Genomic DNA, 23,800 nt, shown 5'->3' with positions numbered 1-23,800 from the left:
TATACACACAAACACATCGGAACCCTTGATGAACAAAGCAGAGAAAGAACTATCCAGATCCTTTGACCCGGTCGTACGCCATTTCGTGACATACGAACACCATACCATTTTTTATAAAGATATCATGATTTCATAATAATGGGATAAGAAATTGTTCTAGCAGTCTAATTTTTGAGAATATTTTATTCTGAAAATGAATCTTATAATAATCTTATAAAAAATGTTTGAGTTGTAATATCCAAGAACTGTTAAAAATCAAATTTCTCATCAATTGTTTATTCTCTTGGTGAGCTAGGGGCACAGCAATTTATGCCGTACAAAACTATTGTCTATCTGTTACAAGAATATTCAAACGATTGGTCATCAAAAATGAGCCCAAAATCTGTTTATCTCCAACGGCATTGTTTCGATACAAATACCCACTGATATGTGGATAAGTCTCTTGAAACGAATCTATGACATTTGGTCGAATGACATTTAGTCGAATGACGTTTGGTCGAAAGTACATTTGGTCGAACGGACATTTCGTCGAATGGACATTTAGTCGAAAAGGTTTAGTTGCATCAGAAAACATATAATTGGTCGAACCGACATTTCATAGAAAGGATTGTGGTCGAATCAAAATACTATGGAAACAAAGTTTTACGTTTAGTCTGACTATCCTCGAGAGTTGCATTTTGTCGCTATTACAAGAGAGATTGAATGATTGAAAAAGTATCAACTATTTTACCAAATAGTTACCAAAATTTTGTTATTGAATTTGATGGACGCATTCCCAACGTATTTATCAACCTCTGTTGGGTTTCGGTGGCGAAGAAAGAGAAGTCTTCCGAGATTTATAATATCCGCTTGTATTTGGAGATATTTTAATATCCTGCATGTAATTATTTTATTAGTTGAGTAATTGCTTTGTATGGTTGAAAATAGTACTCACGTTTAGTCAATCTTCGTTTCTTTGTCCGTCCTATGTCCAATGTCCCTGATTAGCTCTATAAGGTCTGCCTATATGTCATTTAGTAAGTATTTTGTCTAATTCATATGTATTTTATCTTAGTTACCTGAAGGTGATAATTCTAGATCTAATAATTTAAGGTTAGCATCAACTCTAGCATAAGTCGCATGAACTTTATCGAGATATCTAGGGAAAAAACACTCTAATTTATATTCGTAATGTTACAAATTCATTGTACTACCTTCATAGATATAAGCATGTAGTTTTAGGTAATTTTAATGATAATAGATTAAGGAAAACTGTAAATAACTAGCTTAAAGCAAATCTGCATGTGTCTCCAATGACTTTCGTTTTAACTATTTCAGCTTTGTTTTCCATGATCGCTTTCTATTCTAGCAAGATGACAGAAGTCCATCGGCGCGCAACCTTATCGCACAGAGGGGCATGATCAATAACGTTGTTAGGAGCGACACAACACCGAGGGGTTGTAACAACCTCTTTTAGACGTTTTAGACGTTTCATGCTACATTTTTGTTCAAAACAATACGTTATCTTACCAACTTTGTAAAACTCAGAACAATTATAATTTTACCACATAATAAACCATTCAATAAACCATTTGAAAAGCTTTCAACCAAATTCCCGTTCAACTTAAACGTCATTCGACCAAAATAAGTGTTCCAAAGCAATTCGACCAAATGTCCATTCGACCAAATGTTCTTTCGACTAAATGTACTTTTGACCAAATGTCATTCGACCAAACGTCATTCGACCAAATGTCATTCGACGAAATGTCCTAAAGCCCTTGAAACGGCTCGATATTAATCCTAAATAAGTTATAACCGTTTTTAAGGCAATATTAAGGCATGAGAAGATCATTTAGGGAAGAAAATAATTTTGGCCATGATTAACCCAAATTACTCCTTTGTGTGACGGTTGTATATAAAAATAAATTTGTTTAGGTATATTTACAATCATACACAACCCATTTTTTAAGCTAACAGGTTTGTAAACCTGTTCGTTTTTTAAAGGTTCCAATGTTGTCAGAACTTTCCTTAAGTCAAATAAACGTTTGGACTGCTGTCAGATCGCAGCCCAATATTTGAAATCGTGTGCTGACAGCATAACAGATATTGTTTCAGCCAGTGGCGCGTTCACGTTCGAAATCATGGGTAGGACAAACGTCGGCAAATATTTTGTTCACAGTGCAGCTAAGATAAATTTTAACCCTGTGGATTCCTGAACCGGATATAAAAAATTACTTTAATTAAGGGGCTCAAACGCAAAGGGTGTCAGTCGTTACCAAGATTTCAAGTAGAAATTTATCTAAAGATACCTTCAGCAATTGCTCTAGAGATCCCTTCTTTGATTTCTACAGATATACATCCACTAATTCTATGAGATATTCTCAAGGAAGTATTGAATGTTTATTTTCAGGAATTCTCCCATGAATGTCTCCAGGGAAATGCTTAGAAAAATTTTCTGAAAAATAAATCCGTGAAGTATTTATGAAGAAAATACTCCAGTAACCTGTGTAACCACTACCCCGAATGGGTCACTACCCCGAAAGCCATTACCCCGAATGGGTCATTACCTCGAACGCCACTACCTCGAATGAGCCATTACCCCGAATAGTATGAGATACAGTACAGTATCTTGTTTTGCGTGCAAAAATGCGTCTCTAATGAAGGCTGGTAATTAACGGCACGTAAAATTCGTCGGTAAAATGTTCATCATATATTTATTCTTTCGAAATATCTCGATGGAAACTATATTCTTCTCATTCTTTCTGAGACAGTGCCTGTTTATCAGCTCAGTGGGCACCTTCAAGGGTTCATTCACAAATTTCATTTCGCCAACAATTGCCTTTTTTAACACCTACCCACCACCTCGTTTTTTTTTGTATGGAAATTCTACATATTGTGAATGGGCTGTAACATTTTCAGGACAACCACCCACAAACTTTTTTGCTCCCTTCAGTGTTACGAAATTTGTGAATGGGCTTTAATAAAATAAGCCTTTTATTGACTGAAAGGAATTCGAATCCATATCCCTCAATATGGTGTTGCTTAACAGATGCGTAATCACCGGTATTTGGACTTGTTGGTGGTGTTCATATTTCAATTTTGTTTTTGAACAAATATTTGTCTTTTTTATGAATATAGGTTGTGTCATAGCATCACGTTGTTACAGTGATCATTCACGTCATAGCTGCAAACATTTCACCAGAAATTTGCCCTTCTTTTTTAAATAGGCTGTTCTTTCACGTTTTTGTTGGATAAGCTAGTCACTAATATTTCCGTATAGAACAGCTTTTTATAAAGGAATATATCTTGAAGGCATTCACTAAAGTGATTCCTGGTATAATTCTAGTCGGAAATTTTCCCTTTCTCTTATCTTCTTGTATTAAAACAGACAGGTCTCTTATGGATTTACCACCACTTCATTATCTTGAATCAAAAAAATATTTTTTTTGTGGTTATCTCACAGAAATTCAAATTAATGATCCCACAAATCAACTAAAGTTCTTACTGTAGCGTCAATCAGAGGCCGCCGATTTTTCTAACATGTACAAGTGTACAAGTGCGATAGCGGAACGGTCGTCTATTAGGTTGTTTTTTAGGCGGGTTCCATAGAACAACTTTTGCACCGACTATCTCAGGGTGAACTTCCATTACCATCGTTTACGAAACAAAATCTTTAAGAACATCTTAATCTTAATGCTCGACACCTATAAAATGAGTAAAGGAAGTGGCTACCGACGTCCAATAAGAGACTTTACTACATCCTAATTTTGTACATATTATAGCTATCCTTCTCATAATAAATTCACCCTTCTTTTCCAAAAAGGCTGTTCTTCAGAGCATTGCAATGTGGCTGTGTGAATTAGAGGACAAAACTTAGTGTGTAAAAATTATTTGCTGAACAATTAGCTGCTTTTTAATCTTCTGATATTTGAAAAATATAATTTTTAGCCAAACTCGTGAAATACTCAAAACGAATCGTACAATTATCTCCCCACTCTCTAACTAGAATATGTCTCAAAATGTTATCCATTCGGGGTAATGGCGTTCGGTTTAATGACCCATTCGGGGTAATGGCTTTCGGTGTAGTGGCGTTCGGGGTAGTGGCGTTCGGGGTAGTGTCATAGACTCAGTATTAACAGGTGTAAAAACATAAATAGACTTTTGAAGATTGCATGGGAATGTGTTCGGACTTTGAGTGGGTAGAAAAACTTCTGTGAAGCGATTTTTGGTGTTTCGATCAAAGATTAATTTTTCTCCTTACTGACAATCCCACGTACGACCTCACAACGCTTTTGCCCGAAAGTCCTACCCTTAAGCGACAAAATAACCGTGGAATTATGATCAGCCAACAATGGGTTACAGTAATGCCTAACTTTACAGTTCATATGGTTTATCCAACTTTAATCTAATCCTATCAGCCTTTAAATTCAATAATTTCTCGACACAATTCAATATAAAAAATTCGCAATCATATAGCACATCTGCCGTTCATTCCCGTTTATCCGAACACTCCCCAGCCCATAAACCCTGGTCTGAAGCTTGGCCAGGTTTATCAGCTATTTCAAGAACCGCTAACCGAGCAGCCGGTCGCCTAAAGATCCCTCCATTCGTTCGTACCACAGCTTGGCGCACTCGTCCATAAGCTCCAGCAAAAACCTCTTCAACTATGCCTCGGACTCCTGCAGCACCCTTACCATCATCCATGACGAAGACTAAGTCTCCTGCCTTTAATGATCTGCTTTCAACGTTCCACTTACTCCGTTGATTCAATGTCGGCAAATATTCTCTGCACCATCTGTTCCAGAATTCGTTCGCCAATGCCAAAGAACGCTTATAACTGCTCCTTAACTCTTCTGCCACAGATATTGGTACTTGGAACGGTAGGTGTTGTCCCGAAGTGCTGCCAAGGAGAAAGTGATTCGGAGTAATAGCATCCAGTTCAGCGTCCTCCGTTCCAGAATACGTCAACGGACGAGAGTTGACAAGATATTCAGCTTCGGCCAGGGTCGTTATTAAAATTTCATCATTCATCCTCCGTCCATCGCTTAATGCTGCCATTGCTTCCTTAACGGACCATTCGCTCCCATACTTCGCCCATATGAGGAGCAGACGGCGGGTTAAAGGTCCACTTCGTGTTTGTATCCGTAAATGTATTTCTGCACAATCTCGATCAATTCTCTCCAGCTCATCACGAAGCTCTCTACTTGCCCCCTGAAAATTCGTACCGTTGTCTGAAAATATCTCGACAGGAGAACCACGTCGCCGAATGAATCGACGGATTGCCTGCTTGCACGACTCAGTGCTTAAACTATACGCCACCTCACAATGGACAGCTCGCACGACCAGACAAGTGAACAGTGCTACGTAACGTTTTTCCTTGCGTCTTCCTACAGTAACGTCGATCGGCCCAAAGTAATCGAGCCCTACGTAACTGAAGGCACGCACGAAAGGCTGCATTCGCTGAACAGGGAGGGGCGCCATACGCGGTACCATTGGCTTGCTTTTCCGAAGTCGGCATTTCAGGCAGTTGTTGATGACCTTTCCGACAGCTGTACGTAGCTTAGGAATGAAATAAGCCTGTCGTACTTCATTTACCACGGTTTCCTTTGATCCATGCGCATACCGAACGTGGTAATCCTCCAAAATCTTCGATGTAATGATATGATTCCTCGGCAATATAACAGGGAATCGAGTACACATCGCGGTGAACACCGCTGCAGCGGTTCTCCCTTCCATTCTGATAACATCGCCATCATCCAAAAATGGCGATGTTTTGTACAGTTTACTCGACTTGTCGATGGAGATCCACTGATCCGGAGGAAGATCCCTATTCCTTTTCAAAATCTTCACTTCATCTGGAAAAGCATCGGCTTGAACGATCCTCCACAGTAAACGTTCCGCTTTCGCTAACTCTTCCTGTCGTATTTCCACCAGTACGGCTGGTAAGGTCGATTTCCTGGATTTGGCGCTTCTTACCGCTTCGATAGATTGTCCGGAACGTTTGCGCTTACAATTCGAAACAAAGCGATACACTAGTGCTACCGTTCTCAAGAGTACTTTCCAGTTTGAAATGCGTGAGGCATCAATAATAGGTTGCGTGATGCCAACGTGGTGGAGTAGATAGCATGGTCTGATCTCCTCGGTTACAGTCGCTCTAGTTTTTGGTTGCTCTGGCCACAATTCCTCCGCTTGATATAGAAAAGGCGGTCCGTTAAACCATCTTCCATCCGCATCCATCATAGTTCCCGGTCCCTACTTCGTCATGTCGTCGGCAACATTCTTTTTCGATGGAACGTACCTCCATGAGTTGATGTCTGTCGAGTGCAAAATTTCAGCTATACGATGCGCCACGTACGGTTTATATTTTCGGCTGTCAGACCGAATCCAGGAGAGAACCGTCATGGAATCTACCCAAAGAAATTGTTCCTGAATCGAAACAGGTAAGGAAGCCAGCAGAGTATTCATCATCCTTGCCCCAATCACTGCGGCTTCCAGTTCTAATCGAGGTGTTGAGGTCAGCTTCAGTGGCGCAACTTTCGCTTTGGAGCCTACCAGAGCGCAACGAACTTCTCCCACTACTCGATACTGCAGGTATGCTACATAACCGTAGGCGTCGTCACCGGCGTCTGAGAAAATGTGCAGCTGTACCGAAGTTATGTTTTTGATAGATTCGTCGCCGAAGAAACACCGTTGAACCTTCACAGTCTCGATAGCTGGGAGAATTCTTGTCCAGCTTAGCCACCTATCGAAAATATTGTCCGTTAATGGCTCATCCCAGTCCGTTCCACTCCTCCAGGTTTCCTAGATAATAATTTTGCCATGCACCAGAAAATGAGAAAGGAATCCTACAGGGTCATAGAAGCTCATGACACACTGTAAGATGATCAAGCGCATAGGTAGGTCGTACTTTATTCAAAAGATAGGGGACGTCCATGACGTAGACATCGGGAGTTTTGGATGGATCCTGCCGGAACAAGAACTTCTGGAATCGTGTATCTGGCTGGCGAATTCGGATTTGAAGAAACATTTCCTTCACATCGCCTCCAAATCCGATTCGTCGTCCTCTGAAGTGGTTGATTATATCCAGTAAAGAGACCAACATGTCTGGACCCTTAAGCAGCATGTCATTGAGAGATGTTCCGCCTGCTTTGGCGGCTGCGTCCAATGTCAACCGAATCTTCCCCGGTTTCTTCGGGTTCACAACTACGTTCAATGGCAAGAACCACTCCTATACTGATTGGCTGCGACGAAGCTCATCAGTTGACGTTTTATGAGCATAGCCCTTCTCGACGAAATCTTCGATGGCACGGGCTACCTTTTCCTGCAAATCAGGATTCCTTTTGAAGCGCTGCTCTAAGTTCTGCATACGCCGAAAGGCCATGGCGTGACTATCCGGCATTCGAATTTCATCGCCACAAAAGGCCGGTTTCAAACCGATGCACTTAGTAGTTTTCTCCAAAATACCGCGAGCTCTTCGATCTTCGTCGGATTCCACGCGATACGGACAAACAATTCCGGCTTCTTCAGAAATTTTGTTTTGATTTGTTTTTTGTTGAATCGTGGGTAGGACAATCCTTTGACTGTCCAGGTATTTTCCGTGCGTAGTACATGTCCTACCTGTCCTACCCACTTCCCGCGCCACTGGTTTCAGTCAAAATGCTTCTACGCCTGTTTGATAAAGCATTGGTGACATAATTTCCTCTCCGGTCATATTTATAATGGTCAGAAAAAGGTAGCCTCTATAGTATTTACTGACGAAGCCAACTGCCCACGGCATCATAAACCACGTCATGTCGTCCCAATCATCCAACACACTCAGCGTCCCACACATGAATAATAAATCGAAGCGGGAATAAATATTTTCGTTATGATATTTGTTTACAACTCGATTTATTAATATAATACCGTGTGTAATGCATATGGACAGCCGATCGTTCGTTCGATTTACCTGCATTGTGGGAGGGGAGGTAAAATTGGCAGGAAAATTTGCATACTGCTGCACTGTTTACTGTTGTGACCCCCCTGGGCCTTTGCATTCATCCTACATCTCCAACTGCTCTACATGGGCTGGAATTACAAAAGAGGACTGCCCGAGCTGGGGATAAGAACTGATTGAAAACCTATTTTGATTTTTTTTTTCTATCTTTATTACCGAGATTTTTAGTTTTGGGCTAGTTCATCTCGGGACCAACTTCCCTTCCGACGGAAGTTGTCACTATAACTTCAAATGTCATAAGTGGCTAACTTGGGGATGGAATTCGATCTCAGGTCCTCGGCGTGAGAGGCGTGTATTCTAACCCCTACACCAGGTCCGTCCCCTTATTTTTATGTGTGATATTGAAATTTTGTATGGAAATAATCAGATTAATAACAAATTTTGTTAGCACAGTTTCAAAATTAATTTTCCTTAATTTCAATTTGGATAGGAGAATATCACAATGATGTCAGATTTTGAAGTTTGATACAGATCAAGAAAATAGTTATCAAATACTGTTATCAATATGTTATAAGAAAACAATATTTGATATCATATTGATGAGATTTTGAAATCACATCCGGCTCGGGTGATGCACTAAAAGGCTGACTAAAATGCATTTGACATTTGAACGCGTGGATTGCCGATCAGGGCGAAATAATTTATGACAGTTTGTTTGCTGCTCCATATACATGAACATAGGTAGGGGTGGAGGGAGTTTCCCAATCAGGATCAGAGTGGGATCGGAACCCGAGGAATGCCAGAGGTATACGGCGAGAAGTCTGTTTGATTTCCATAACTAATGTGTGTTCGATTGGTTGGGCTAGGACACAGTAGTGTGATTACATTCGTTGATGACGATTAAATTAGGCATTGCAGTGGAAAGGGTGTGGGATTGGCGTGGAATTATTAACTGCCTTTTGAGGCGAATGTTGAAGGCTTTCGATGGGCAGTACGCGCTATGACAATTGGATTGGTTTTGAGTAATAAGAATATTTATAAGAGTTTTTGGAGCAATCTAAAGGAGAAAAAACAATTAAGGCTTTCAGAGTATTGAATTGGGAAATGTCCTCATCAAATGAAATTCTGCCGTTGGAAGTTATTCCAGCGATGTTTTGCATTAAATTCACCAATGACAAAAAAAAATCGACTTGTTGCGAGTCAATTTGCACAAGTCAATTTGAAACAAATAGGCAGCTTTGAAAGTATATTTACCAAGCTGTGTTTCAATAGAAACACCCAACGTTTCAAAAACTTTAGTTTCAAATGACGAAAAAACTCGATGTTTCATACGCCTGCAATTCCGTCGATCATTACGATAAAAAAAAGTTGGATCTCTTTTGAGTTTGGATCCAGGTTTCAAATAAGTTTCAGTAATAACTGCTATTTGAGTGCTGTTAGAAAATTAAACAGCTTGTCCTCTCTACCATCCAAAGAACGAGCATTCCAATTTAAAATATTTAAAACAATATTTGGACCCATTAAAACGTAATCGGCTAACAATTTTGTTAGTAAATTTGTACTGCTTCAGCCATTGTGGTGCCTTTGAACATGACACACGGTGTCTTTTTCATGTAACTTTATAACAAAAAAATCGGCATGTCTCAAATTTGGACCAATGAAAGACAAGGCCTTCCTCTTTAATTTGCTGCTAAAATGAAAATAATCCATCGGGGGGTCTAGTGCATTTTTTAAAAAAAATAGTTGTTTGTAATATCATTTTGAATGCACCGTAAATTAATAAATTTTGGTGAGGTGAACTGTTTAAACGGATTTAGATGATAATTTTGCAAAAATCTAGTTTCAATATCATGTAGATTATATTCTAGACAGCTTAAAAATTTACAGACCGAGGCCGAAATTTAAATTTTCGTGTTGCCTCTCTTTTGCTTTCATCCATTATTGAAATTTGCATTGCTTTTAAAACTAAGTATGTCAAACAACCTCTTTTCAAATTTTATTTGTAACTCAAGAGCAATATTCATCTTTCTGACTTGGTTTAGGAACAAGCTATCAAAAGACAAAAGATCGAAAGGACAATAAGTCGAGAGACAAAAGGAAGACAAGACAAAGGGTCGAAAATGCAAAACGACCAAAGGTTGTCAGTGATTTGCATTATGGGAAATTAAATCATTTTTGCAAGAAGATTTTTGACCTATTATCCCCTCTTTATTCCTCTTCGATCTTTTGCCATATGTATGTCATAGATTCTAGAAAATTGACAAGTTCACATTTGTTCACAATATTCCAACCCAATTGCAATAGCAATGCAATGTTGACACTATTGTCCATGTGTTTATTGTAGGAATTGACAGAGCATTGCTTTTTTTGCGATGGTAAAAGAAACAGAATTGCCGACAAATATTCTCAGATTAGCAGCCAGTCTAGGGCTGAAAATCTCGTGAATAAAGATAAGAATATTAATAATAATGCTGACGAAAATACAGTTCCTTTTTAAATCGATGGTAGAAAAAGTGCAAATGAATTCATACAAACATCGAAAGGTTTCATTCATAACAAATCTACCTGTGAGAGATTGATCGTGTGATCGTAACATTTTGCTTGGAATTTTAAAGACAATTTACACCGTCTTCAGCCAAAGGCTGCACAGACTGAAGAATCACTAAAATTAGGCAACGGACAACACGAAACACCCAGTAGGCCAGTGATGATTTTTTCGTTTGACGAAAAGTTTTCACCGACTGGAGCGGGAATCGAACCCACACTTCGTAGCACAATACGCCCAAACGACTGACGCCGCTAACCGCACGGCCACAAAGCCCCCGAATTCTCAATAAGTGCTGTAATGTTCAGTTTTAGCATAGTTTTATTAGAGTTGTACGTACGTACGTACGTTGTATACTAATTCATAAATCAAATAAATTCAATCAGCTTTGAAAATGTTACTCAGTAACTTTACGATTTTGCTAGCTTAACAACAAAATCATACAAAGCTTTAACAAAAATATCCGGTGAATCATAAAAGTCTCCGATTACACCAAAAGAGGAGCCATAAACGGTGAACTTTAGTGCATACAGACTTGTTTGCTATTTATATCCAGCAGATCTACCATATTTTGTAAAGCTTTGTTGTGTTCGAAACTTGTCAAAGAGTAAGCTCGAACGACTTTTGATGCTAATCTCCTATCAATAGACGTTTGAGTTGGCGCTATAATTGAATTAGAAGAGCCACAGGGATTGAAAATCATGAAGTTTGAGCCGTCGCATGCCTAGTTTTGGTGCTAAAACTTAGTGGTCCCATATTACGGGTTTTCCGGTGGTCATTCCGGTGCTCCAAAAGGACCAGAATAACCATCAATTCATTATTTTGGCAAAATACATTCACACATAACAAATCGTTATGAGTTGGACACAATTCATTTGGTTTTTTGGCATCAATCCGAGTAATTTCATCGAATTGTCCAGATTGGCTACCTTCCGGGTCTCAACCGGTTCCGCATGGACCATACTGGACCGAGTTTTTCAAGGGATGTGCACCGGTAATTGGTTCCTTATTACAGAGAAATTTTATGACAAAATATCCATCAACCGAATAGCATCGGTACTATTCACATACACAAAACTGCGATTGAAACTTACTTTTCGGATGTTCCGGATTTCCGGTACCGGGTATGAATAATTAAATGATTTGCGAATTTCTATTTACAGTCCACGTTAATACCTATTCAACAATATGAGGACGCTTCAGATTGCTTGTTTAGTTACGATACTACAGGTTGTCAAAGTAAGGGTCTCTAAAGGGACTTTTTTCAGATGTAGCAGGTTCCCGGTGGCCACAGTGACGCAATTCCGAATCTCCGAATGGGTTTCCGAAAATCAACATGTGTGCCTTTCATTTCAGCCCAACAGAATTGAATTCCGTCAACACACTGATTTTTTCGAGCTGTTTGAATTTTCGGGTCGTAAACGACCCTAAGTCACAATTTGTAACTTTTATTTTATGGAAGCTCCCTAAGAGGCCATTCAAAACTTTTGTTTCAGCAAAAATTAATGTTCACACAAAAAAAATACCTAATTGTCAGAAAACATCAAATTGATAGGTTATTTTAATCAAAAGTTACAATGATTTGAATTTTGAAATGGGTCCAAAACGACCCAAGGTCCTTACTAAGGTTAAGTTATATCTTAAAATCCGTAAAAAAAAATTGAAAAAAAAAATGTTCTAGACCCCCCGACCGATTATTTTCGTTTTGGTTGCAAATGAAGGGGAAAATCATGGTTTTCTTGTGTCAACATTTCAGACATGCCGAATTTTTTGTTTTGAATTTGCTCTACAAAACACACCGTGGACATCAATCATTTGATTCAATTCTTTAGTTAGATAATCAAAATCAGAGGCAGACATTTCACAAGAAGTAGGTGCATTTTCTGATGAATTTTTGTTGGAATTATCAGTTAATGAAGAGACGGCATAGAAGTGGCGGCAGGGGTTTTTCGATATGATTTAAAACAATTATAACGGTTATCGATAGGAAGACAATTTGAAGGTGAGCAGATGAAGCTACCTGCTACAATATCGGCATAGGAGTTTTCTAGGGTAAATCCGTTTAGGATTGATTTTCTGCTGGTATACGAGCCTCAAGAGCGGTTCCACAGAAAATGACGACTTTCCCAAATTTCATTTTTATATTTTTTGATTTGGATGAAATTTTGCACATGCTTTCTTTATGCCCAAAAATGCCTTTTTGCATCATTGGCTCGCCATTTTGACTCTAGCCTTACTTTTGAGAAGGGCCTAAGAAAAAAATCCTTAATAATTTTCAAAAAATTATAACTTAGAAACGGTTTGTCCGATCAGTTTGGTGCCTTCCGCAAAGTTTTAGGTTATTGTTGGGACTATCTGGAAAAAAATATACACTGTAAAAAAAATGTTGTAATTTTTTATACAGTGGGATTCCGTTTTTGGCAACAAAATCGAAATTTTCAGTTGCTAAAAACGGAACCGTGCCAAAATCGGAACCCATATTTAATATTTTATTTTCAACTATTGGTTTCGAAAACATGATTAGAGTGCTACTGCATCATTTTTGTGGAGCCATATCAAATCGAGACTTCGGAACGGTTCACTTCGAAGCAGTATTCCGAAGGGTTCTACTAGGTATGCTGTGAATCTATAACCCCGTAATGTTTTATTTTGGAAAACGTTCTACATACTTTTTAAGCCTCATCGTCTTCAATGATTTTTTAGAAGTTTTATAGTACTATTTGTATGAGTGAGCTATGTGACATCAATAATCGCATAAGTGTCTTTTATTCAAGAACTGGCCATTTTCTGAAGGGAAAATGAAAAAAAAAAAATGTATTACTGCATTCTTAGTAAGACATATTTGCAAAATAAAAGCGCTGGGTATTGCAAAACGGGATTATTTTGTTTTTATTTAATAAACATAATAAATCAGTTTAACTTCAAGGCCAAAGCTAAATTTGACAAAATTTGATGAGTTTAGAATTGCTCCTCTAATTTATGTTCCTGATAAAGTTAAGCTTTTCATAATGAATAATTGATTGCAAACAAAAGGGCAAACATAAACAACTACTTCTCAAGATACGTAAATAATATGTTTTACACCTACCTTATGAAATTAACGGAAAATTTATATCAGGAGGAACCTAAAGAACCTGATAGGAATCTTCAGGTGCTCATAAGTAATTTATAGGAAAACCGCTAGGTCTCTGAAGCATCTTGCTAGGAATCCGCAGGATATCGTCTAGAATTCTTTTGCTGAAAATTCTCAAGTCTCCGATGAAAATTTTCAAAATAACAAATGTTTAGGCTACCACGAGTACTCCCTAAATTTCTCTGGGAACCTTTTAGAAATCCCCAAGATTTCGTAAGAAATACTCAAAATACCACTAGAAATCCACATTATCCCGCAAGGAATTTACAGGACGCCCTAGAAATCTTAAGAGTTTAGGGATCCCACAAGAAACATCCAGTGGCCTCTAGGAATCTGCAGACACCCTAAATAATCCGTTTTCTGAGAAGTCCCCTAAGAATCCCCAAAGAATTTTCTAGGCTACAGTTAGGAAACTCATAGACCTAGCTCGTAAGGAATATTTTGATTATGTTCAGACCCGTATCCTTGATTAAAAATCTTGTATAGTATTCTGGATCGTCTTTTAACAAATATGTATAACGTCTTACAGAATCTTTAACAAAGAAGGAACGTAGCTCTAAATAGTTGTAGCAGAAAGATCAATATACAAACTAATACCACGAAAAAATAAATGAAATCACTCTCAATCGTATTTTTGCTTGCTTCAATTATATTTTTAGAATAAAGAGTAGTTTGGACTGCGTTCGCATTTGTCATGGTGCCGGTAATAAATGGCACATTGGAATTCTTAAAAAATAATATACAATATAGTAAAATATGCGCTCTTTTTTATGGATTATATGTTGATTCTTCTACAATTATGATATACGACATTTTGCTGTATTTATATCCATTAATGCGGTGTGTTTTTACATACGCAATATATTCAACTCCTTGATAATAAGAACAGTGAGCCTAAAAGGTGAGACAAAATTTATGATTATAACTCTGTGTGAGTCATAGACTTTTTGTTGCTTTTATGTCGGTGCTTGTGCTTTGTTCAAACAAACTGTTTGAAATCTGAAGACTAGTGTTTTCTGTAGTGTATCACCTACTAACAGACTTAAGTGGGCTGGTCACTCAGTATGGATGCCTAAGAAAAAAAATTGGTCTCTATTTGAGATGGTAGTGGAGATTGGTGGACTCATGAAACGTTGTGAATGCATGACCAATGACCATCCCGAAGCAAATAAGCGCATACGGGATCCATTAGTTGGTGAGATTTAGTATAATATCCACGAAAATGGAGCGCTGAAATGTAATCGGTGTGTAGTTGACCTGCTATTCAAATGACTAAAGGAACAGGCACGATAATAATTACAAAAAAATAACAAATTTCAAAGGTATTCAAAAATGTTGCCAAAAACGGATCCATTTTGTTGCCAAAATCGGGGGGTGCCAAAAATGGAGCATGCCAAAAACGGAATCCCACTGTATATCGAAAATAAAGCTTAAAAATCAATTTTCTCAAAAATCGTATTTTTGATTTTTTTTATATGTTAAAGTAGACAAAAAATGAAGTCTTTTGCACAGTGGGTCAAGATGGAGAAATCATGGACAAAAAAGTTATGATTTTTTGAAAATAGGTGAATTTTTGAAAATGGTCATAAAAAACTTTTTAAATATTTTTAAACTCGATTTTATGAAAGTACGCAAAATTTACAACAAAAAAGGTATACGGAAAAATCAGGCTAACTTTTACCATTTTAAAGATACAGCGATTTTAATACAAAATTATGATATAATTTTCAATTTTCGGTCATTATAATACAGTCATCTCTCCCTTACTCGATATTCTGTATCTCGATTTTTCCCCTAACTCGATGGAATGCGCGGTCCCTTCAATCTAGCATGCTTTGATACCTCTGTAAGTCGATACCTCTCTAACTCGATGTTCCCTAACTCGATGCTATCTGTTTCAGTTTTCCAAGTAAGTTCACCTCTCTAACTCGATATTTTCATGAAAAGTTCCAAATGTCCTCCAAATGTTAATAAATTTCTTGAATTTGATTATTATGGTTAAATTGCTAGTAAAATTAAGGTTTACTGCCAATTTCTGGGTGCTAAAATTTTTAATTTTTGCAGATCGGTGAAAAAGTGTCACATAGGTAAATATGGAAAAATTGTAATGTTTTTCACGTTAAAATAACTATTTTGAACGTATTTTGTTAAAATAATAAAAAGTTTAATATTTGAAAAATATGTGTTCTGTATCTCGATACCTCCCTAACTCGATGGTCCCTTGAATATCGAGTAAGGGAGAGTTAACTGTATAACTTAGAAACGGTTTGTCCGATCAGTTTGGAGTCTTCCGCAAAGTTTTAGGTTATTGTTGGGACTATCTGAAAAAAAAACACTGTAAAAAAATGTAATTTTTTATAAATCGAAAATAAAGCTAAAAAATCAATTTTCTCAAAAATCATATTATTGTTTTTTTTTTATTTTTTTTTTATATGTTAAAGTAGACAAAAAATGAAGTCTTTTGCACAGTGGGTCAAGATGGAGAAATCAAAAAGTTATGATTTTTTTTTTAAAAAAGGTTGATTTTTCAATATGGTCTAAATAAACTTTTTGAATGCTTTTCGACCCGATTTTATGAAAGTACGCAACATTTTCAACAAAAAAGGTTTATGAGAAAATTTTGCTAATTGCTACCGAAACATTTGAAAAGTTTATTATGACCATTTTCAACAAATTCACCTTTTTTTTAAAAAATATCATAACTTTTTTGTCCATGATTTCTCCATCTTGACCCACTGTGCAAAAGACTTCATTTTTTGTCTACTTCAACATAAAAAAAAAATCAAAAATACGATTTTTGAGAAAATTGATTTTTAAGCTTTATTTTCGATATATAAAAACTACAACATTTTTTTTTACAGTGTATATTTTTTCCAGATAGCCCCAACAATAACCTAAAATAAACCTAAACCCCCGCTTATCACTTTTCGTCTGCGGAATGATTTCCAAAGAAATCTGGCATCGCTGATTATTTCTAGCGCAAGCAACTACTGCTGTAAATTTCGAGAATTGAGCTTCGGGATAGTCTGAACGTCAAAGAATGTCCCAGGACATGAAAAGGCATGAAAAGGCAGCGTTTTTCTTGACATAATAGGTATGTATTATCAAGTACGAACATCAATTGTATTTACAAAAGGCATTTTAAGCTACTTTTATACTAATTATTCTATTTGTCAGACTTCTGCATGTTCAGGATGTTCTAGGTTGCCAAGTAGGACATTAAGGCATACACCTAAAATTTTTCCCTGACAGGTAAGTATATTTGCAAGGACTTTTCCGAAGACAGTAAATTTTATTCATTGGTTCTTTTTATACAGCCATTTTCCGACTGCGGTCATAAATGACCGTGCCGGCCCCAAAGGGAAAACTTTGATCATTTTAGCGAGAAAAGTTACTGGAACAAGGGTAGACCTGAAGTTCTGAACTCCAGGGTAAATTGGAGGGCCTGAAATATCCCCAACGTTCCTTGAAATAGCCAATTGGTCTGTGAGAAGGTTCAGTGAACATGGTAGATTATATAACTTCACTCAGTTTAGAAGGAAATATTACTGGAAAAATAGTAGACCTGAAGTTCTGAAGTCCTGGGGAAGAATACCCTAAACGTTCCTTGAATTAGCCTATTGATCCGTGACAAGGTTCAGTAAACTTGGTAAGTTATATATCTTTACTCAGTTTAGCAAGAAAAAATACTGGAATAAGTGTAGACCTGAAGTTCTGAACTCCAGGGTAATTTGGAGCACCTATAATATCCCAAACGTTCCTTGAAACAGCCTATTGATGCATGAGAAGGTTTAGTGAACAGGAAAGATTTTATAAATTCACTCAGTTTAGCGAGATAAATTTCTGGAATAAGTGTAGCCCTGAAGTTCTGAACTCCAGGGTAATTTGGAGGGCCCGGAATACTCCAAACGTTCTTTAAAACATCCTATTGATACGTGCGAAAGTTCAGTGAACATGGTAGATTATATAACTTCACCCAGTTTAGCAAGAAATACTACTGGAATAAATGTAGACATGAAATTCAGATTTCCAGGGTAATTTGGAGAGCCTGGAATACCTCGAACGTTTTTTGAAGTAGCCTTTTGATCCGTGACAAGGTTCAGTAAACATTGTAGATTATATAACTTCACTCAGTTTAGCGAGAATAACTACTGGAGCAAGTGTAGACCTGAAGTTCTGAACTCCAGGGTAATTGGGAGGGCCTGGAATATCCCAAACGTTCCTTGAAATAGCTCTTGAGATTCTCAGAGGTTGGTAGATTCTATTTGAATTTGTAATGTTATTGTTTTTAACCCAAACAATTACTGTTACGGTTGTAGATTTCAAAGAGTGTGCTTCAGGACAGTTTGGACGTCCTAGAACATCCCAGGACATAGCAAAGCAAATGAAATAGTGTTTTCGTTAAAAGAGTAATTCTGTATTATCTAGCCTGAACATCATTTATGTTCACAAACAGCATTTCACGCTTCGTATGTACTTATAGTTCAATTTTCCAAACTTCAGGATGTTCAGGATGTTCTAGGTTGTCATAGGCATATGCTTCATATTTTTCTCTGATAAAAGAGTATATTTGGGACAACTTTGCCGACGACAGTATATACATTTGTTCATTGGTTCTTTTTTTACAGCCTTTTTTGTACGCCGGCCCCAAAGGGTTAAATTGATGCCACAGCCTTTCGGCGCTTTTAAATTTTCAAGATGATTTCAAAATACCGTCGGTATGCATGCTGTTATACTATCTGATGCACTTCAATGTAGAATAAACCTCCAATCTCCGTAGTAGTCTTTTGCTTCCCACTGTCAACGGTTCGTCAAACGGTCGCATTCCGACGAACAAGGAATATTTATGATGATTATGCATGTACTTACTTATTCCTCTGAGACGTTTTTGAAAGATTGCTTCTTGTAGAAGAAGTGGAGCGGGAAGAAATGTGCGAACCGAAAATGTGCTAGGACATTGACTGGGAAGACAAAAAAAAAAACAAGACATGGATCCTCGTCACATTGTTTGACAGATATCGATTTGCTTTCCCTGGTTTATTAGGTATAATGTTGGAAGGGGACAAGGGTATCACGTCCAATGGCATTTGGGGATACATTTTAATGTTGTTGAAATGCGATTGGAGTTGTCGGACGTGATGGGGGAAGGTAATTAAGAGGAAAATATCGATTGTCACATGAATGAACGGTTGGTGCGGTGGTGAGGGTCCTTGTGAATGTCAATGAGAGAGAATAAGAGCGGAGTGGACGTGTCGTCAGTTGGGATTTAACTTTTCTTTTTCTCAATGATTTATTCGATTGAAATACGAAGCTTGATTGAATTAAAGGAAATTGAATGGGGGATATTGATTTCTTACCTGTTATTGCTGGGGCTCGATTTGTTCAGATTCGTTTTCCCATGGTTGAGTGAGATCTGTGGAGGAAAATAGGATAATTTTAATTCAGTTGCTGAATCTTGAGTTTTGAGTTTTTTATAAATTGATAATGTTTTTAATGAATTGATGAGATAAATATTAATCTTAAGGATATCTAGAAAAGTTTTCCACATATTGTAATATTGATGTTGATAAAATATTAAACACCGTCTAAATTATCATCAAAATCGTTATAAGGGGGCCTACCTTAACCGAGAGGTTAGAGCAAAGCCATGCTGAAGGTGTCTGGGTTCGATTCCTGGTCGGTCCAGATTCTTTTTGTAAAGGAAATTTCCTTGACTTCCCTGGGCATAGAATATAACGATTGCGAAAATGGCAACTTAAGTGAAAAAAGCTCTCAGTTAATAACTGTGGAAATGCATTTAGGAATAAACAGCTCTTGACCTCGATGGCGCAAACTATTTTATAACGTTCTATCTGTATTACTCACAGTATTCGCTATCTTCTGTATTGCTTATGACTATTTAAAATATTACACATTTCCCGAAATACGTCAACGAGCCTAATCATCGTTGTCATCTCCATTCATCTCCGGGCTCCTTAATGTGCCCTAATCTTGCGCCATCATCCCCGGCAGCAACAGCAAAATTTGTGAATTTAATAACGATTGTTCGGCCACGTGACCACTTTTCATCACCCGCCGTCATCCTTCATATCAAAATTCCGATCCAGATAAAATGATTCATTTCCCATTGCCGAGTGCGGAACGCGTGTACAGAAACGTCCCCTTCGACATTCGAAAAATCCGAAACGACGGAATACGAACGCTGCTGTTGTAGATATATGTGTTATTTGCAAATCGATCATTTCTAGTAATAACTACTTTCCGTAAGCTGCTCAGATTATTTTCGAACTTGGCCAAAGCCGGGAGACTATATGCGTGTAGAAATCCTCGTTTGGAAGGTCTTGCTCCCCTTAACGCAAGAAGTGCTCGGAACCGTCACGCAACTTGGTCGCTTTTCCAATCGGTGCGAGGAAAATCTGCAGCGAACCGAATCTCTCGAAAAGCTTGTGAGACTGTAATCCAATAGAGCCATTAGCACTTGGAGTGTTACGTGGACAGGTGCAGGGGATGACGGGGCAAAAACGCCATTATCAAGAATAAATTGACCAACTTGTGAAGATCCATATTTGAGCAGCTTCACCGCGTCGCAACTCGAGTCCTAAAGCCCTGTTCCAATGTTAATACCAAACGCATATGTTTAGGCCAGAAACATATGTAACTCAAATGGTTTTCGATGGCTCAAGTCTAAAAAACATTTTTTTTCGGTTCTTGATATTTTGTCGCATCCCTTGTTTTATACTCAAGTTTTGAGTGTGTTTTGTTTTCCGTGTCCCTTCCGATATGTCAGATTGGAACAACCCCAGTGTTAAAAAGTAAAACCATTGTGACGTTTTTTGTCGATTAAGTGAACGTCAAACATGATCGAAAGTGATTTTTAATAATGATTTATCGTTCACGGCTAACCAGCCGAATTGGAGTTAGACCAACTGTCGTAAAATTGAACTTTACATGTATTTGCAATTGGATAAAGTAAAATTTGCGAGAAAATTACACGTCTTTTCGGTGAGAATCGAACTTACGACTCTCTGTTAACTAGAAAGGGCGCGTTACCCATACATCACGAGAGGACTCATGGACACACAAGTTAACTTCAATTCGATTTCAGCTCAATAATCACGAGGTCCTCTTTTGCAAAGCGCACTACTTTCGGAAGAATCAGATGCCCATCCAAACACAACGCTTTCTCCTGTATATGCAATCCCTAGCCGAGAGCGTATTATTTATTAGTTATTGGAAGATTAAATGGGTTTGGTAAGACGAACTGGAAGTGGCTCGTCTTACCCCGTCTTCCCCTAGGCTTAAGTCAACCCCCTCCCGATAGAATCAAATGTCACGCGGCGGTCAAAGGTGGCACGGGGAAACTTGTTATTATAATGCCTAAATAGTTGTTGGTTTTATCCGATTGTAATCGCTTCCATTTGCTGCCCATGTGCCACCCTCGACAAAAACGGATGGATGTGTGCAAGCGTTGAGCAAATGTATGTAGGCGATCATTTGTAAGCTGATAATCGATATGCATATGATTAGTGATGGTTTGAAATATTCATTAGCAGTTAACGATGGGTAATCTGTCACCGTTTAGATTGTTTCGCAGGATTAGCTAGTTTTCATTATTTTAGTAAAAATCGTTTTATATTACAGTTAATGGATTTGAGATGCGAGCGAGCAATGTGGCGCTGGTATAAATTTACCTAACGTTGCTCCTTCCTTGTTTTAGAAATAAACATTGTACCACTTCAAATTATCTCCTATCATTATTAATACATATTATTACTCTTTTTATTATTATTATGTTGAATATAATATTCATCTCTTATATCTTCGTGTTCTGTTTTTGGCAACACAAACATCCTGATCATCATTAATAAAAATAAATAATATTAAACATTTTTCCATTTCATGTACACTTTCCTATGAGAAAAAAACGCATTTCAATCTTACCTAAAATATATAGAGCACTTATCGTGGCAATGATAGATTGCAACGATTTATGTCTGAATTCTCTGTAGAGCTTTCTTCCGAATATTACAACAGTTAGTCCATATTGATACAGTTCACAACATAGCTGGCCTGAGAATTTGTTTGAAGATCAAAAGCTTATCCTTAAGACAAAGCTTTGATTTTCCTCTAATTAGTGGTTACATACTTAAATCTTAAGTCTTAAGATTATCTGATCATTGGAATCCCAACAATGAGTTTACTACAAAGCTGACTAAAGTCGATTAAGACCAAATCAATCGTAGATCACGGTCAGGGTATTACCGTCAAATTAAATTTTGCCGTTTAATTGCTTTAGGAATTGTTCCACTAAAGCATTAACATCTTCATTGACAAGATATGTAGACTTATTGCGAGTCAATTTCCGCAAGTCAGTTTGAAACAGATGAATTTGTGGGCATTATAGTTGCAAATAGGACTATGAAAGAACCGTTTTGTTTAATACGACGGACGCTTACGGCCTTAGTGAAGTATAACCTATTAAGAAGCATATAAAACAAATAATTCTGTATGACCAAAGTTATCTAGCTTTTAAAACAAATAACTGTGGTAACGCTAACAAACGCTTGAGATCTCGCTCTGAGGCTGTGAACCGTTTCACCAGTTCGTTTAACTATTAGTTAAAATTTGACATTTCAATAGTTATTTTCCCCTCAAATGGTTAAATTGAACATCGCAGTCGACCCATTTGAGCTTTGACAGTCGAGTAGTTATTTCAGAACAAAGTTGACAGATGGTTAGTTATTCTCAAATTCACGGGAGCAAAAAATAACTTTCAAACTGTCAAGTTTAACCATGCTCCAGAGCAGGGTTATTTCTAACCGGAGTGGAAATAACTATCGAGCTGTCAAATTTTAACTAAAAGTTAAACGAACTGGTGAAACGGTTCACAGCCTGAGAAGGCGAGAAAGTAGGAAGAGAAAAAAGAGAATAAAGGTGATATTCAGACCTGTACTGAATAGGAGAAATACACAATGATCAAAAGTTTAGTGACAACCAACCGAACTAGACGTGTTTCTATTCGTGATCAAACGTCAACATCCCACCGCAAAATCGCTAGTGTTTGGAGGTGATTTTAACCTCCAAATTGCCAAATAACCTCCAAATCATCACCTCCAAGTTAGTTCTAATAAACTCCGTTATATGAAATATGGTGGCGCATCGATCGTCGCAAGTTTATCGTTAAACAGTCAATAACCTTTTCAAAAAGTTTACTGATGGAGGAAAGTGAACTGATTGGGCGATAGCTAGAAGCTTCTGCAGGATTTTTGTCTGGTTTTAAAATTGGAACAACCTTAGCATTTTTCCATTTGTCAGGAAAATATGCTAATTGAAAACATTTGTTGAATATATCAACTAAAAATGATTCTTGATGAGGATGTAGAAAATTCCATCATCGCCAGGAGCTTTCATATTTTTGAATTATGTAATAATAGTTCTCACTTCTTGCAAATCAGTCTCCCAGGCATTTTCGAAAACGTTCTCTTGATTGAGGATATTTTCGAACTCCTGAGTAACTTGATTTTCAATTGGACTAGTAAGTCCTAAATTAAAATTGTGCGCACTTTCAAACTGTATAGCAAGTTTTTTTTTCTAAATTTTAGATAATTTCCAAAAGGGCTTAGAGCCAGGGTCCAATTGAGAAATCTTATTTTCAAAATTTTTGTTTCTTAATTGTGCAAAACGTTTCTTGATTTCTTTCTGCAAGTCCTGCCATGAATTTTCATAGCAGGATCGCGAGTGCGTTGAAATTGCCTTCTCCTCACGTTTTTAAGACGGATCAAGAGTTTAAGATCATCGTCTATAATCTCGGATTCAAATTTAACTTCACATTTTGGAATTGCAATGCTCCTGGCTTCAACAATGGAATTTGTTAACGTTTCAAGAGCATTGTCAATATAAAGTTTAGTATCTAAAGAAATATTAACATCAAGATTAGAGTCAACATACGTTTTATATATATTCCAGTCGGCTCGTAAATAATTGAAAGGGGAGCTGATAGGATTAAGAATCGCTTCTTGTGATATTTGAAATGTAACAGGGACATGATCAGAATCAAAATCAGCATGAGTAACTAATTGGCTACAAAGATGACTAGAGTCGGTTAAGACCAAGTCAATCGTAGATGGATTTCTAGAAGAGGAAAAACATGTAGGGCTATCAGGGTATTGAATTGAGAAATATCCTGAAGAGCACTCATCAAATAAAA

At 37.4% G+C, this 23,800-nt stretch overlaps 1 long non-coding RNA gene across 1 annotated transcript in view; it reads right to left on the bottom strand.

Moving 5' to 3' along the window:
- Window positions 1–23,800, bottom strand: part of LOC110678636 — a 293,911-nt gene that overhangs the window by 57,375 nt on the left and 212,736 nt on the right. The window contains exon 3 of the long non-coding RNA XR_002501795.1: window positions 18,951–19,006. This is a non-coding gene — a long non-coding RNA (uncharacterized LOC110678636). The remainder of the gene's footprint in view (window positions 1–18,950; window positions 19,007–23,800) is intronic.

Source organism: Aedes aegypti, chromosome 3 (genome assembly GCF_002204515.2).
Source record: "Aedes aegypti strain LVP_AGWG chromosome 3, AaegL5.0 Primary Assembly, whole genome shotgun sequence".
NCBI classification, from domain to species: Eukaryota; Metazoa; Arthropoda; class Insecta; order Diptera; family Culicidae; genus Aedes; species Aedes aegypti.
This window is presented reverse-complemented; position numbering and strand designations above follow the sequence as displayed.